Here is an 18,086-nt window from a genome sequence, read left to right as displayed (position 1 = left end):
ACTCCAAACCCTCCAGAGCTGTTGCTTTCTCACCCTCTTCCTTGACCAGGCACAGGAGCTTGGAGTAGTTTGAGTATGCCCTCAGCTTCTGAGCCATTCTTCTGAACTTGGTGCAAGGAGCTTTGCAGGCACAGACAGAATCACAGTTTCTGCTGCTGCTTTCTCACCCTCTTCCCTGACCAGGCACAAGAACTTGGAGTGGTTTGAGTATGCCCTCAGCTTCTGAGCCTTTCTCTGCACTGGGTGCAAAGAGCTTTGTAGACACAGACAGAACCACAGTTTCTGTTGCTTCTTTTTCTCCCTCCCCCCTGACCAGGCACAGGAGCTTGGAGTGATTTGAATATGCCCTCAACTCCTGAGCCTTTCTCTGAACTGGGTGCAAGGAGCTTTGCAGGCACAGACAGAATCATAGTTTCTGCTGCTTCTTTCTCACCCTCTATCCTGACCTGGCAGAGGGGCATGGAGTGGTTTGAATATGCCCTCAGCTGCTAAGCCTTTCTTCTGAACTTGGTGCATGGAGCTTTGCAGCCACAGACAGCTTCTGACACCTTGGGGCTTTCGTTTGGTATCTGATTAACCTGTGATAAAACCATAAGGTCTTCCAACAACAGCTCTGTACTCAGCACAACGCCCCTCCTCCCCCCTCCACTTTATGAGTCACCTTGGAATACAATTAAAAACCAAAACTGCTTGGAGGAAGCTCTCCAAATTCCGCTACAGCAACAAGAAACATGGGACCAGTTTCTGTGTAATCATTAAAAAGCACTGGAGGCTTCTGCATTGCATAATAAAAAGAGCCCTGAATGTAACACTGCATGGGCTTTAATATTTTAAGCAAGATTAAAGAACTTTTGCTTAAGTGTTTGAAACATTAAAATATTAAGTTCTTAACCAGTTAAATTACCCAGAGACAGGTACTGCTGAAGTTGTTTGGTCAGAGTCTGAACTCTAAAACTCAAAAACATTGAAGAGTTCTGCTTTGTAGAACAGAAATAGTCTTGGCTGTAACACTGCCTGATCTAACAGGGTTTATTTAACCAAATTAAAGAACTTCTGTTGATTTTGTCCAAGTGTTTTATATATTAAAACATTAAATTCATAGCCATCTAAATTATTCAGACTCAGGTACTGCTTCAGTTGGAGTAATTTGGTCACACTCTGAGCTCCTTCTTTAAGACTCAATATCACTGAGGAGTTCTACTTTGTGCAACAAAAATGTCTTCAGTGTAACACTGCATATTCTAATAAGGTTTATTTAACCAAATTAAAGAACTTTGGTGTATTTTATAAGTGTTTGAAGTATTAAACCCCTAAATTCCTACCCATCTAAATTATTCAGACTCAGGTACTGCTTCAGTTGGAGGAATTTGGCCAAACTCTGAACTCTAAAACTCAACAACATGGAAGAGTTTTACTTGTAGAATAGAAATAGTCTTGGCTGTAACACTGCCTAATCTAACAGGGTTTATTTAACCAAATTAAAGAACTTCTGTTGATTTTGTCCAAGTGTTTTACATATTAAAACATTAAATTTATAGCCATCTAAATTATTCAGACTCAGGAACTGCTTCAGTTGGAGTAATTTGGCCAAAATCTGAACTCCTCCTTTAAAACTCAGTATCGCTGAGGAGTTCTACTTTGTGCAATAAAAAGGTCTTCAGTGTAACACTGCATATTCTAACAGGGTTTATTTAACCAAATTAAAAGAACTTTGGTGTATTTTATTAGTGTTTGAAGTATTAAACCCCTAAATTCCTACCCATCTAAATTATTCAGACTCAGGTACTGCTTCAGTTGAAGTAATTTGGTCAAACTCTGAACTCCTCCTCTAAAACTCAAAAGCACTGAGGAGTTCTACTTTGTGCAATAAAAATGTCTTGAGTGTAACACTGCATATTCTGACAGGGTTTATTTAACCAAATTAAAGAACTTTGGTGTATTTTATTAGTGTTTGAAGTATTAAAGCCCTAAATTCCTGCCCATCTAAATTATTCAGACTCAGGTACTGCTTCAGTTGGAGGAATTTGGCCAAACTCTGAACTCTAACACTCAACAACATTGAAGAGTTTTACTTGTAGAATAGAAATAGTCTTGGCTGTAACACTGCATATTCTAACAGGGTTTATTTAACCAAATTAAAGAACTTCTGTTGATTTTATTCAAGTGTTTTATAGATTAAAACATTAAATTTATAGCCATCTAAATTATTCAGACTCAGGAACTGCTTCAGTTGGAGTAATTTGGTCACACTCTGAGATCCTTCTTTAAGACTCAATATCACTGAGGAGTTCTACTTTGTGCAATAAAAATGTCTTCAGTGTATCACTGCATATGCTAACAGGGTTTATTTAACCAAATTAGAGAACTTTGGTGTGTTTTTTTAGTGTTTGAAGTATTAAAGCCCTAAATTCCTAGCCATCTAAATTATTCAGACTCAGGTACTGCTTCAGTTGGAGGAATTTGGCCAAACTATGAACTCTAAAACTCAACAACATGGAAGAGTTTTACTTGTAGAATAGAAATAGTCTTGGCTGTAACACTGCATATTCTAACAGGGTTTATTTAACCAAATTAAAGAACTTCTGTTGATTTTGTCCAAGTGTTTTACATATTAAAACATTAAATTTATAGCCATCTAAATGATTCAGACTCAGGAATTGCTTCAGTTGCAGTAATTTGGTCACACTCTGAGCTCCTTCTTTAAGACTCAATATCACTGAGGAGTTCTACTTTGTGCAATAAAAATGTCTTGATTGTAACACTGCATATTCTATCAGGGTTTATTTAACCAAATTAAAGAACTTTGGTGTATTTTATTAGTGTTTGAAGTATTAAACCCCTAAATTCCTACCCATCTAAATTATTCAAACTCAGGAATTGCTTCAGTTGGAGGAATTTGGTCAAACTCTGAACTCCTCCTCTAAAACTCAAAAGCACTGAGGAGTTCTACTTTGTGCAATAAAAATGTCTACAGTGTAACACTGCATATTCTAACAGGGTTTATTTAACCAAATTAAAGAACTTTGGTGTATTTTTTAAGTGTTTGAAGTATTAAAGCCCTAAATTCCTACCTGTCTAAATTATTCAGACTCAGGTACTCCTTCAGTTGGAGGAATTTGGTCAAACTCTGAACTCTAAAACTCAAAAACATTGAAGAGTAATGCTTTGTAGAACAGAAATAGTCTTGGCTGTAACACTGCATATTCTGACAGGGTTTATTTAACCAAATTAAAGAACTTTGGTGTATTTTATTAGTGTTTGAAGTATTAAAGCCCTAAATTCCTAACCATCTGAATTATTCAGACTCAGGTACTCCTTCAGTTGGAGGAATTTGGCCAAACTCTGAACTCTAAAACTCAACAACATTGAAGAGTTTTACTTGTAGAATAGAAATAGTCTTGGCTGTAACACTGCATATTCTAACAGGGTTTATTTAACCAAATTAAAGAACTTCTGTTGATTTTGTCCAAGTGTTTTACATATTAAAACATTAAATTTATAGCCATCTAAATGATTCAGACTCAGGAATTGCTTCAGTTGCAGTAATTTGGTCACACTCTGAGCTCCTTCTTTAAGACTCAATATCACTGAGGAGTTCTACTTTGTGCAATAAAAATGTCTTGATTGTAACACTGCATATTCTATCAGGGTTTATTTAACCAAATTAAAGAACTTTGGTGTATTTTATTAGTGTTTGAAGTATTAAACCCCTAAATTCCTACCCATCTAAATTATTCAAACTCAGGAATTGCTTCAGTTGGAGTAATTTGGTCAAACTCTGAACTCCTCCTCTAAAACTCAAAAGCACTGAGGAGTTCTACTTTGTGCAATAAAAATGTCTACAGTGTAACACTGCATATTCTAACAGGGTTTATTTAACCAAATTAAAGAACTTTGGTGTATTTTTTTTAGTGTTTGAAGTATTAAACCCCTAAATTCCTACCCATCTAAATTATTCAAACTCAGGAATTGCTTCAGTTGGAGGAATTTGGTCAAACTCTGAATTCTAAAACTCAACAACATTGAAGAGTTTTACTTGTAGAATAGAAATAGTCTTGGCTGTAACACTGCATATTCTAACAGGGTTTATTTAACCAAATTAAAGAACTTCTGTTGATTTTCTCCAAGTGTTTTATATAATAAAACATTAAATTCATAGCCATCTAAATTATTCAGACTCAGGAACTGCTTCAGTTGGAGTAATTTGGTCAAACTCTGAACACTTTCTTTAAGACTCAATATCGCTGAGGAGTTCTACTTTGTGCAATAAAAATGTCTTCGGTGTAATACTGCATATTCTAACAGGGTTTATTTAACCAAATTAAAGAACTTTGGTGTATTTTATAAGTGTTTGAAGTATTAAAGCCCTAAATTCCTACCCATCTAAATTATTCAGACTCAGGTACTCCTTCAGTTGGAGGAATTTGGCCAAACTCTGAACTCTAAAACTGAAAAACATTGAAGAGTTCTGCTTTGTAGAATAGAAATAGTCTTGGCTGTAACACTGCATATTCTAACAGGGTTTATTTAACCAAATTAAAGAACTTCTGTTGATTTTCTTCAAGTGTTTTATACATTAAAACATTAAATTCATAGCCATCTAAATTATTCAGACTCAGGAACTGCTTCAGTTGGAGTAATTTGGCCAAAATCTGAACTCCTCCTTTAAAACTCAGTATCGCTGAGGAGTTCTACTTTGTGCAATAAAAATGTCTTGAGTGTAGCACTGCATATTCTTACAGAATTTATTTAACACAACTGAAGAACTTCTGTTTATTTTAAGTGCTTAACTATTAAACCCCTAAATTCCTACCCATCTTCCAGCAATTGATTTAAAAAAGTTTAATTTAGGATCTTTAATTCCCAAGATAGCTTCATAGAATAGTAGGGGTTGGAAGGGGCCTGTGAAGATCATCTAGTCCAACCCCCATTAGAGCAAGTACTTGAGAAAGTAAAGGGGCATGCCAAGGCTGCTAGCTCAGGATGGTTTAAAGTGACTAGAACCAAACTTCAATTTTAAATCAGAGTAGGCTGGTCAAGAGTTTTTCTATTCCTCTAATTCCTCTACTCTCAAACACTGAAGCTAGAGGAGTAGCTCAGTGTTTCACTACAGGGTATAGAATCAGAGAATTGTGAGGGTTGGAAGGGACCTCAAGGATCAGCCAGTTCCAACCACCCTGCCATGGGCAGGGACACCTCACACTACAGCAGGTTGCCCACAGCCACATCCAGCCAGGCCTTCACAACCTCCAGGGATGAGGCTTCCACCACCTCCCTGGGCAACCTGTGCCAGTCTCTCACCACCCTCATGGGGAACAACTTCTTCCTAACGCCCAATCTGAATCTACCCATTTCTAGTTTTGTTCCATCCCCCCCAGTCCTATAATTTCCTGACACCTTAACAAGTCCCTCCCCAGCTTTCTTGTAGCCCGCTTCAGATACTGGAAGGCCACAATGAGGTCTCCTTGGAGTCTTCTTCAAACTGAACAACCCCAACTCCCTCAGCCTGTCCTCTCTCCTTTCACTTCAGCTGATAGTGTTTAGTGCCAGGGGAGGTTCAATTGTCAAGAAGCACTTCCTCATGGAAAGGGTAATTAGGCACTGGAATGGACTGCTCAGGGAGGTGGTGGAGTCACTGTTCCTGGAGGTGTTTAAGGAAAGGTTGGATATGGTACTTGGTGACATTGTCTGGTCGATGTGGTGGGAATAGAATAGAATAGAATAGAATAGAATAGAATAGAATAGAATAGAATAGAATAGAATAGAATAGAATAGAATAGAATAGAATAGAATAGAATAGAATAGACCAGGTTGGAAGAGACCTTCAAGATCATCGCGTCCAACCTATCACCCAACACCACCTAATCAACTAACCCATGTAACCAAGCACCCTGTCAAGTCTCCTCCTGAACACCTCCAGTGACAGTGACTCCACCACCTCCCCGGGCAGTCCATTCCAATGGGCAATCACTCTCTCTGTGTAAAACTTCCTCCTGACCTCCAGCCTGAACTTCCCCTGGTGCAGCCTGAGACTGTGTCCTCTTGTTTTGGTGCTGGCTGCCTGGGAGAAGAGACCAACCTCTGCCTTGATGATCTCAGAGGTCTATTCCAGCCTCAATAATTCTGTGATTCTGTGATATTAGGAAGAAATTCTTTAGACTAAGTGTGGTGAGACACTGGAACAGGTTGCCCAGGGAGGGTGTGGATGCCCCTCCTTGAGCAACCTGGGATAGTGGGAGGTGTCCCTGCCCATGGCGGGAAGATTGGAACTAGATGATCTTTAAGATTCCTTCCAACCTCTGAATCTATGTAAGCAACACAAGGTTTAGGATTTCTAACAAAACTGAGGTGCAGTGTTTCCATCATTCCCCAAAAGTTTATGGAAGTAAAATATGGATGTCCAATAAATAAAGCAAAGAAAGTTAATTGCATCTCAGTTAATGACAAGCTCAAATCCATAACCCCATATGTGAACGTGACCTCTGTAGACCTCCTACTTTTTCCTCGAGGTACTTTGGAACTTGCAGAGATTTCTGCCTGTAGACAGACCTTTGTGGAGAAATTCTGGGAATTCAGGAAGAGGTGGAATTTTGTTTTGGTCATATTTCATTTTCTCTGACAACTTCCTGCAAGATGAGAACCTGTAAGGTCTGTTTTATGGAGGCGGAAATACTTAGCCTCACATCTCTGTACAATGGGGACACGAATTGCACATGAAGGTTGCTGCACAATCATGATAATTAATAGCCAACATTTTGGTCCAGGACCTCATTTTATTATTTTTTCTTCTCTCTACAATATTATTGTCCAGAGAAAGGAACTAGATAAGGAGGTTTATCTTCGAGGAAAGGGAGGAGAGCAGCTTACAATTGGTAAGGAGGCAGGGAGGACTACCCTGTACAAGGAGCCACATCCTGACATTGAAAGGGAGGTAAAGTTCACACAACTGCAGTGGGATCTTCAGTTTAAAAAGTGACAGCACAACGTGGGCCATGTTGACTATCAGGGCTGTGCAATGCAAGTGACTTAGCAACCCTGTTCCTGATCAGTATTTGCTCAATGAGATCCTGCAGAAACAACCGAGGAAGAAAGCTGCAGAAAGGATGAAAGAAAACTTCTCTGCAGTGGCATTTGCCTAAAGGGACAAATAAATCACCCTCTGTTGGACCCCAACAAAACTTTGCCATGAATGGTTGGACTTTATGAGCTTAGAGGTCTTTTCCAAGCATGGAGATTCTGTGAGCGTAACAGTTTAGCACAGAAAAGTATAAGAGAATGGTAGGGGTTGGAAAGGACTTCAAGAGATCATCCAGTCCAACCCCCCTGCCAAAGCAGGATCACCTAGGGCAGGTCACACAGGAATGCATCCAGGTGGGCTTTGAAAGTCTCTAGAGAAGGCGATTCCACAATCTCTCTGGGCTGCCTGCTCCAGGGCTCCAGCACCCTCACAGTGAAGTAGTTTCTCCTCTGTTGAGGTGGAACCACCTGGGTTCCAGCTTGCATCCTTTGTTCTGTGTTCTATCACAGGGCATCACCAAAAAGAGCCTGGCAGCTTCATCCTGACAGCTACCCCTGAGATACTAATAGACTTTGATCAGATCTCTTCTTAGCCTTCTCCAGGCTAAACAGCCCCAGGGCTCTCAGTCTTTCTTCATAAAAGAGATGTTCAAGTCCCCCAGTCATTCCCTGTCTCTCTTGAACTGGGGAGCCCAAAAGTGGACACAGTATTGCAGGTGTGGTCTCAGCAAGGCAGAAGTATATACTTGTAGGAAGGCAGACCACAGTATCTACTTAGATCTTACCCCTATTTAACTTCTGGAGATCACAGAATGTTAGGGGTTGGAAGGGACCTCTAAAGATCATTTAATGCAACTTCACTCCTGGAGCAGGATCACACAGAGTAAATCACACAGGAATAACTCCTGGATGGGTTTTGAACGAGATGGAGACTCTACTCTGAAGCAGGAAGATCAGATTCTTGACTCATAGCACAGTGGGTACACAAACCCCACCCAAGGGAGCCAACCACCACAGAGAGAAAAGGATGGAATATAGACTGAATGCACAGACATATGTGGCTTCATGGGATATGGCAAATTCTAACATTAATCAGGCAGATCTAATTAAGCCACAACCATGATTTCAGTGGGTATAGACTGGTTTCTCTGGTCTATACCCAAACTACTCCCCTTCATTTTTTTCCCCCCTCACTATGAATTCCAGCAAACACTTGACCTCAATTTTGATGGAATAAGTGCTATTAGACAGGGAGAAAGTGTTTGTAGCTTAGTGAGAGGAGTCAACCAAAGACAGAGACACAGCCCAAATTAGGGGGCAGAAAGACCTTCTTGTAAGGCAGCAATAAGTCAATTTTTTTAACCATTTAAATCTGGAGGGTTTTATAATGCTGGATCTTGCTCTTGAAAAGCCCCAGCCATAACAGACATGATTTGGATGAGCAGTTTGGTTTCTAAACAGGAAGGCATAGCTCTACTGAAACCAAATCAACACTTAAACCTTTTTCCAAGTGAATTGGTGAGCAATTCCCACCACAGGGGCTTGACCTACTTCCTCCATCCAAAGTCCTCAGCAGGATAAAGAGAAGCTGTCACAGTGATGAATTAAACATACAATGATCTCCCTTGTAAAAGCCACAAGCAGAGCAGCAGAGAATCACACAGATCAACAGTCAGCTTAAAAAAACAAGTGGCCATGGATTTCCAACTCTCTGAGAAAGGACAATGTGTGATCACAGTCAAGAGTTGTGGCCTCACTGGCTTGAAGAACATTCCCCAGCCACCCAAATGCTCCTCGTGGAATGGATGGCACTGCTGTGGATGCACTCATGCAAGAATGTCCCAGCATCCAGGACAGGATTGCATCAAGATGGAGTTCAGTTAGGTCTTAAATTCATCTAGTTATCTGGAGGTATTACCAGACAGCAAGTTCCACTGTGCAGGTCATGGCTGTCACTGCCATTCCTCTACATGATCTTGGAGCATATTTTTTTTCCCCTTTGGCCTGTTTGTACCATACTGAGGATAAATTCACAGATTGCATTGGGTTGGAAGAGACCCTCAAAGGTTGTCCTGTCCAACCCCCCTGCAGGCAGCAGGGACAGCTCCAACTAGAGCAGGCTGCACAGGGACACATTGAGTCTGATCTTGAATGTCTCCAGGGATGGAGCCTCAACCACATCCCTGGGCAACCTGTTCCAGTATTTCCCCACTCTCATTGTGCAGAACTTCCTCCTGATGTCCAACCTAAATCTGCCCTGATCCAGTTCTAAATCGTTGTCCCTCATCCTATCCCCACAGGCCCTTCTGAACAGTCCCTCCCCAGCCTTTCTGTAGGTCCCCTTCAGATATTGAAATGCAGCTCTGAGGTCTCCTTGGAGCTTTCTCTTCTCCAGGCTGAACAGCCCCAATTCTTTCAGCCTGTCTTCACAGGAGAGGTTCTTCAGCCCTCTGATCATCTTTGTGGCACTCCTCTGGACCCTCTCCTTCTGGTCTGAACCCTTTGTTGAGGGACCAAGAACTTGACATCAGCATCCTGGCCTGGATCAGTTATGGTGTGACCGGCAGGACCAGGGAAAAGATTGTGCCTGTACTCCAGAGTGGGAGCCCACACCTTGAGTATTGGGTCAAGTTTCTGGGCCCTCACTCCAAGAAGGACATTGAGGTGCTGGAGTGGGACCAGAGAAGGGCAACAAAGCTGGTGAAGGGTCTGGAGAACAGGTCTTGTAAGGAGTGGCGTTGTTTGGTCTTTAAAAAAGAAGGTTGAATGGAGACCTTCTCCCTCTATATCTCTCTGTAAGGAGGTTGGAGTGAGGTGGGGGTTGGTCTCTTCCCCCTAGTAACAAGTGACAGAACAAGAAGAGATGGCCTCAAGTTGTACCAGGGGAGATTTAGGTTGGATATTGACTGGAAGGGTTCTCAAATACTGGCACAGGCTGCCCAGGGAGGTGGTTCAATCCCCATCCCTGGAGGTGTTTCGAAGAGGCAGAGATGTGGTGCTGAGGGCTATGGTTTAGCTCCAGCCTTGAGAGAGTTAGAGAATGGTTGGACTAGCTGTTTTCCAACTGAAATCATTCCATGATATTCTTAATGAAGTCAAGGTAGGAAGGTGCAAGGTTTGTACCCCAGGTTTGGCCTCTTACTGCTGCTGCAGTAATCAGGTGTGTGCAAGGTGGAACGGGCCACGATTGTGCTTTCTAAACCACTGCCAATCCATCCCCATCTGTGGGAAAGGAGGCAGCATTTAGCCCAAGTGCTTCAGCCTGGCAGAAAACATGATCTGTTACATTTTCATGATAACTGATTACTGAAGCAAACAGCAAATATGTTCCTCCCTGATCTCATCATGCTTGGGTTTGGTCATTTCTGTAGCGCTCTCTCTGGTAATTTAACTTGAAATCTATTTTGCTCCAGAGACAGCAATTTCAAAGGGAAATTGGAAGAGTCATTTCACAGAAGCTCATGTTTTATGAGCCTAGCACTTGTAATAGACAGGGGTTGATTCTCTAAGGCATAAAGCAGAATAAAGTGGAAGTATCATGTAAAATCCTGAGGGGTAATTCAAAATGATTCTTTACATCAATGCCTATTGAATATGGGACTATTTGCAAATCATTTTTGTAATGAAGGACATATCCATCACATTCATTCCAATTTAGCAGTCTGTAAAACCCTGAACAGCACATTTTCTGTGAGGCTAAGATATCCATCTTCACTTGTACCTTCTTTAAGTATCACTTTTACTGCATAAAGCAGATAAAAACCAGAGTGAAGCTGCTAAAACATCTTGTATTTCACTACAGGTGGGTAATTTTAATAGCATCTGCTCCCATACTTCTAGATATAAAAGTTCTCCATGGGACAGCAATGTGCCCTGGTGGCCAAGAAGGCCAATGGGATCCTGGAGTGCATTAAGAGGAGTGTGGCCAGCAGAACCACAGAGGTTCTCCTCCCCTTCTATTCTGTCCTGGTGAGGCCCCACACGAAATCCAGTTCTGGGCTCCTCAGTTCAGGAGGGACAGTGATCTACTTGAGAGAGTCCAAGAAAGGGCTACAAGGAGCCTGAAGGGACTGGACCACTGCCTGATGAGGAAAGGCTGAGAGCCTCAGGGCTGTTTAGTCTAGAGAGGAGAAGGCTGAGAGGGGATCTGATCAACGTTTATCAATATCTGAGGGCTGGGGGGTCAGGAAGGAAGGGACAGGGACAGCCTCTGCTCACTTCTGCTCTGTGATAGAACAAGGGGCAATGGATGAAACTAAAGTACAGGAGGTTCTACCTCAACATGAGGAAGAACTTCTTCACTGTAAGGGTCACAGAGCACTGGAGCAGGCTGCCCAGAGTGGTTGTGGAGTCTTCTTCTCTGGAGATGTTCAATCCCTGTCTAGATGTGTTCCTGTGTGAGCTGTGCTGGATTCTATGATCCTGCTCTGGCATGGAGGTTGGACTGGAAGCTCTCCACAGGTCCCTTCCAACCCTTAACATTTTGTCTTCTCCTCTGGAAGGGCTGTGTCCCCTCTTGAAGTAATAAACATTATTCCAGATAAATGATCATTTCCACTTGGAGACAAGTAAGGAGTGGTGGGCAGAAGGCAAGATAAACCAAAAGAGGCACAGGAGTTTTGAGGAAGAATAATGCCATGGTTTAGTCATGAGGTCTGTGGTGACAGGTTGGACTTGGTGATCTTTGAGGTCTCTCCCAACCTTGGTGATTCTTATAGTTTCATAGTTTCATAGTTTCATTCAGGATTGGAAGGGACCACAAGGATCATCTAGTTCCAACCCCCCTGCCATGGGCAGGGACACCCCACACTACATCAGGCTGGACAGAGCCTCATCCAGCCTGGGCTTAAACACCCCCAGGGACGGGGCCTTGACCACCTCCCTGGACAACCCATTCCAGGGTTTCACCACTCTCATGGGGAAGAACCTCCTCCTCACCTCCAGCCTGAATCTCCCCACCTCCAGCTTCATTCCATTCCCCCTAGTCCTATCACTCCCTGAGATCCTGAGAAGTCCTTCCCCAGCCTTCCTGTAGGCCCCCTTCAGATACTGGAAGGCCACAATGAGGTCACCTCGGAGCCTTCCCTTCTGCAGACTGAACAGCCCCAACTCCTTCAGTCTGTCCTCACAGGAGAGGTGCTCCAGCCCTCTGATCATCCTTGTGGCCCTTCTCTGGACACGTTTCAGCACCTCCACATCCCCCTTGTAATAGGACTGCTGCTCTTTACACCAGCAGCAGCACCGGGATCCCGACTGCCTCCTCTTCGGAGTGCCACACAGCTGCCAAATGGACTGAATGCCAAACAAAGTGAATTTTATCTGTGCAGGAATAACTGCTGAGGCTCTGAGGGGAGAGCTGTGTAACCTGTTGCTGATGTTTGTTTAGGGAGGGCAGAGCCAAAAGCCAGGGCAAAGCTTGCCCCAGCCTGAATCTGCGGCTTCCTCCCGCGGCCGCCTCTGCGCCAGCACTTGTGCTGCAGCTTCCTTCAGCTCGATTTAACCAGCAGCCAACATTCCAACTATCTGTTTAGTAAGCAAGTCTTGGGGACTTCTGTCTGTGAGTGACTTAAGCCTCAGCTTCTGCATAAACACTTGGTGCCATCTGGATGAGTATTTTATAACTCCTGTAAGGGATAGGTCGGCAGGAACGTCGGGACGGACGCTCGCTTCCCTCAGGAACTAGGAGCAGCGGATCGGGTGTCGGGAGGAATCGTTATCAGATATTTTACACGGGGTGGCTGTGCTACCTTCCCTCACCTGTCACTCTTCTGCCACGGCATGCACCAGGCTTAAGCTAGGGATAGCAGAGCAGGGCAAGCAGCAGAGCCAGCTGTGCTCCTCCACAAGGCAGTCCCCAGCTCCTGCTGCTCAGTTCCACCTGGCAGTGGACAAAACCACGCAGCAGGGCGGTGCAAACCCTCCTGGTTGTCTTCTGAAGGGCCCTCAGCTGCAGTGCAACTGATCAAGGAGCGTTAAACTTTTCAAGACTAGACATATCCCCTGCACAAAATGGACATGGTTAGGGAGAAAAGGTCACAGGATCACAGAGACCTCCAGAGATCATCCAGTCCAACTCCCTTGGCAAAGCAGGATCACCTAGGGCAGGTCACCCAGGAACACATGCAGGTGGGTTTTGAATATCTCCAGAGGAGACTCCACAACCTCTCTGGGCAGCCTGCTCCAGGGCTATGGCACACTCACAGTGAAATTTTTTCCTTTCTGTTTCTGTGGCATCTCCTCTGCTCCAGCTTGCAGCCCTTGCCCCTTGTCCTGTCATTGGACATCTCTGAGCAGAGCCTGGCTCCATCCTCCCAACACTGCCCCACACATCTTTATCACCATGCATGAGAGCATGCCTCAGGCTCCTCTGCTCCAAGCTGAAGAGGTCAAAATATATTCCCAGCATGCATTGTAAGACACTTGAAAAGTACTAAAGAGGAGAGATATCCAGTATTTACAGAGTAATTCACAGGACTATAGAGACAGAGAATTGTTTCAGATGGAGAGGAGCAGGGGAGATTTAGGTTGGACATCAGGAGGAAGTTGTTTACAGTAAGAGAAGTGAAATACTGGAACAGGTTGCCCAGGGATGTGGTTGAGATATTCAAGATCAGACCATATATGATCTGAGCAGCCTGATCTAATTGGAAGTGTCCCTGCTGACTGAAGGGAGGTTGGCCAAGATGAACTTTGAGGGTCCCTTCCAACCTGATGTAATCTGTGAAAAGACCTCTAAGAACATTGAGTCCAGCCATCAAGAACATGCCAGAGAAATTAAAGACAGCAGAGAGAAAGGATGAGAATCATTCATGGCTTATGTACTACTCCCATAAAACTACCATCAGAAGTGAGGAGACAAAATAAATGCATGTATGCTGTCTTAGAAAGCAAGAATTTGAATATTACTCTAGAAAAAGGTTACTAATTGCATGATTTCAGAGCTCTTTAAAACACTGTGTAAAAAAAATTATTACAGGCAGCATCAAAACCAGAACAACTAATTTTGCAAACAGGTTTGATAAACACAGGTAGAATTGAGCATGAATGGTTGCCTGGGGAAGAGCTACCTACAGCATTAACAGTTTGGCTTCAAACTGAAAGAAGCTGGATTTAGATTAGACATTAGGAAGAAAGTCTTCATCATGAAATCATAGAATCAATAAGGTTGGAAAAGGCCTCAAAGATCATCAAGTCCAACCTGGCACCCAACACCTCATGACTACTAAAACCATGGCTCCAAGTGCCACGTCCAATCCCCTCTTGAACACCTCCAGGGATGGGGACTCCACCACCTCCCTGGGCAGCACATTCCAGTGGCCAACAACTCTCTCTGGGAAGAACTTTCTCCTCACCTCCAGCCTAAACTTCCCCTGGCACAGTTTGAGACTCTGTCCTCTTGTTCTGGTGCTGGTTGCCTGGGAGAAGAGACCAACCCCCTCCTGGCTACAACCTCCCTTCAGGTAGGTGTAGAGGGTGATGAGGCACTGGAATGCTCAGAGTTGTGGGGGCTCCAACACTGAAAGTGTTCAAGGCCAGGTTGGATAGGGCTTTAGGCAAGCTGGTCTGGTAGGAGGTGTCCTTGCCCACAGCAGTGGGCATAGTATTGAATGATCTTTGAGGTCCCTTTCAACCCAAACTATCCTCTGCTTATGTAGTACAATTCCATGGGGAAAAAAACTTCCCCAAACACAACCTTTAGAGGCTTAAATATCCACCTGTAAGTCAAAGTTAACAACATGAACCACCAGGAGGTGTTTGCATACATAATGCACCTCTCATACCTGCTTAGAGCTACTGAAATGAGTAATTCCTGTACATAAAGTCTATACATTTCCATTCCAGACCCACAGAATTACTTCACTGCTGTATGATTGCTATGGAAATAAAGAATCACGGACTGGGGTGGGTTGGAAGAGGCCTTAAATGTCATCTAGTTCCACCCCTCCTGCCATGGGCAGAGACACCTTCCCCTAGCCCAGGTTGCTCAAGGTCCTCATCTGACATGGCCCTGAACACTTCCAGGGAGAGGGCATCCCCAACCTCCCTGGGAAACCTGTTCCAGTGTCTCACCACCCTCACTCTAAAGAATTTCTCCCTAATATCCAGTCTAAATCTCCCCTCTAACAGGTTTAAACAGATCAGGTTGCTCTGGGCCCCATCAAGATGCATTTTGAATGTCTTCAGGCATGGGGCCTCCACCACCTCTCTGGGCTACAAGCAAGGGAGGAGGGAAGCAAACTTCTTAGGTATGTCTCTGTCATCCCAGAAAGCCTCATCTCCAAATCAGGTCTGCCTTCCCTCACTGTAAAGAATTTCTTCCTAATCTCCAGTCTCAATCTCCCCTCCTCCAGCTAGAAGCCATTGCCCCTCATCCTGTCACAGCAAGCCCTATATATAGGGAAGGAAGAGCAGAACTCTGCAATGCTATCATTCCCCACCTGTCTCAATATGCATTTGCTCTGGGGCAGAAGGTCGTTGACCCAGGCCCAGTTGTCCAGATTGAGCAAAAAAAGAAAGTCCCTTTTGGTATCCCCTCCTTCCCTTGCCCAAATGTATTTTGGACTTTGATCATTACTTTCATATTCTCTTTTTGATTTCACTCATTCTCCTCTCTCCCTGCTCCCCAGCATAACGATTCATTTTGCTGAAAGAAGAAATAAACCATTTCCACACTAGGAAAAAGCAGAAACTCCTGTAAGCAGAGGGCAAAATTTATGACATCATGCACGAGTCCCAAATCACAGAACAGAATCACAGAATCATAGAATCAATAAGGTTGGAAAAGACCTCAAGGATCATCAAGTCCAACCTGTCACCCAACACCTCATGACTACTAAACCATGGCACCAAGTGCCACATCCAATCCCCTCTTGAACACCTCCAGGGGTGGTGACTCCACCACCAACCTGGGCAGCACATTCCAATGGTTAACGACTCTCTCTGGGAAGAACTTTCTCCTCACCTCAAGCCTAAATCTCCCCTGGCACTGCTTGAGACTGTGTCCTCTTGTTCTGGTACTGGTTGCCTCAGAGAAGAGACCAACCTCCTCCTGGCTACTACCTCCCTTCAGGTAGCTGTAGAGAGCAGTAAGGTCTCCCCTGAGCCTCCTCTTCTCCAGGCTAAACAACCCCAGCTCCCTCAGTCTCTCTTCATAGAGCTGTGCTCGAGGCCTCTCCCCAGCCTCGTTGCCCTTCTCTGGACACACTCAAGTGTCTCAATGTCCTTCTTAAATTGAGGAGCCCAAAACTGGACACAGAATGAATAGAATTTTGCAAACTTTACTTTCACAGGGTTCAGAACTGAAGCACTGATGTCACATTTTGGGCTCTAACAGCCTGAATGGTCCTGAAAGAGTAAGATCTCATCCAGTGACACGTGAACCCTGATATTGTCTGACCTGCTACTTAGTCACAGTGAGAGATTCAAACTTCCCTTCATGGTTAACAAGCATTGTTCTGAGATCACAGACTCACAGACTGCCAGGTTGGAAGGGACCCCAAGGATCATTTGGTTCAGCCTTTCTAGGTGAATGGAGTTGAAATGAGCTGGCCCAGCACCCTGGCAATCTGAGTCTTAAAACTGATCAGTGTAAGGGAATCCACTGCTTCCCCTGGGAGCTGATTCCAATGTCTGTCTGTTGTCATGGGTGAACATTTTCTTCTGTAGAGCAATCAGAACCTCCCCAGCAGTAACTTGTCCCTATCATCCCTTGTCTTTTCCATGGGACTCCTTGTATTAATGGAGTCTCCACCCTCCTGGTAGCCACCCTTTCTGGGCTGTTCCATGGTAATAAGGTCTCCCTTAAGCCTCCTCTTTTGCAACCAAAATGATTCTGTAATGCCATGCTTGTGGCACACATCATCGCAAGGGAATCAAAAGCATCTTCCACCATGGCTATGGCACTGCCTGGCCAGTGTGCAACCAATAAACATATCAGTGCTCTATCCTGGTGCACAGATCCTCACAAAGACACTGTGAGATCCACAGGATCACAGGATGTTAGGGGTTGGAATGGATCTCCAAAGATCATCGATTCCAACTCCCCTAACAGAGCAGGACCACAGAATCCAGTGCAGGTCACACAGGAACACATCCAGACAGGGCTGGAAAGTCTCCAGAGAAGGAGACTCCACAACCTCTCTGGGCAGCCTGCTCCAGCCTGTTCCAGGTAAAAATTTAAGAAATAGCAAAAGTAAAAAAATAAAACCAGACTAAAAATAAAAAATGACATTAAAAAAAAAAATTAAAAAGAAAAATTAAGAATAAAAAATAATAAAAATAAAACAAAATAAAACAAAAATAAAAAGTCACTGTTTAAGTGATTATAAATGAAAGGTAAAAACTAAAAATTAGCAAAGTTAAAAATAAAACCAGATTAAAAAATAAAACATAACGTTTGAAAAAAATTAAAGCTAAAAAATTAAGAATAAAAAAAATAAGAATAAAAAATAATAAAAAATAAAAAATAAAACAAAAATAAAATATAAACCAAAAAGAAAAAGTCACTTTTTAAATGATTAGAAATGAAAGGTAAAAAAATTACAAGACAGAAAAAAATAAAAATAAAACCAGATTAAAACGAAAAAAAAAAAATTAAGAAAAAATTAAAGCTAAAAAATTAAGAATAAAAAAATAATAAAAATAAAAAAATAAAACCAAAAATAAAAAGTCACTTTTTAAACGATTAGAAATGAAAGGTAAAAAATTACAGGATAGAAAAAATAAAAATAAAACCAGATTAAAACTAAAAAATAACATTAAAAAAATTAAAACTAAGAAATCCCTTAAGAATAAAAAATAATAACAATAAAAATTAGACAATGAAAAATAAAAATCATAATAAAAATAAAAATAAAATAAAAATTAAAACGTACTTTTTAAATGATAATAAATTAAAGATAGAAATTCTAAAGTACCAAAAATAGAACCAGATTAAACATAAACCCCCCAATATTAAAGAAAATTAAAGCTAAAGATCAAGAATAAAAAAGATTAAAAATAAAAAGTATAACCAAATGAAAGCTAAAAATAAATATTTTTAACATAAAAAAGATAAATGTAAAGAAGAA

At 42.6% G+C, this 18,086-nt stretch overlaps 1 protein-coding gene across 1 annotated transcript in view; it reads right to left on the bottom strand.

Annotated features, from left to right (window-relative positions):
• COL19A1 (collagen type XIX alpha 1 chain) overlaps positions 1-18,086 on the bottom strand; it is a 226,365-nt gene that overhangs the window by 91,580 nt on the left and 116,699 nt on the right. The window lies entirely within an intron of this gene.

This window comes from Melanerpes formicivorus, unplaced genomic scaffold, assembly GCF_026170545.1.
Source record: "Melanerpes formicivorus ecotype bairdi unplaced genomic scaffold, bMelFor1.0.p_v2 SCAF_26, whole genome shotgun sequence".
NCBI classification, from domain to species: domain Eukaryota; kingdom Metazoa; phylum Chordata; class Aves; order Piciformes; family Picidae; genus Melanerpes; species Melanerpes formicivorus.
This window is presented reverse-complemented; position numbering and strand designations above follow the sequence as displayed.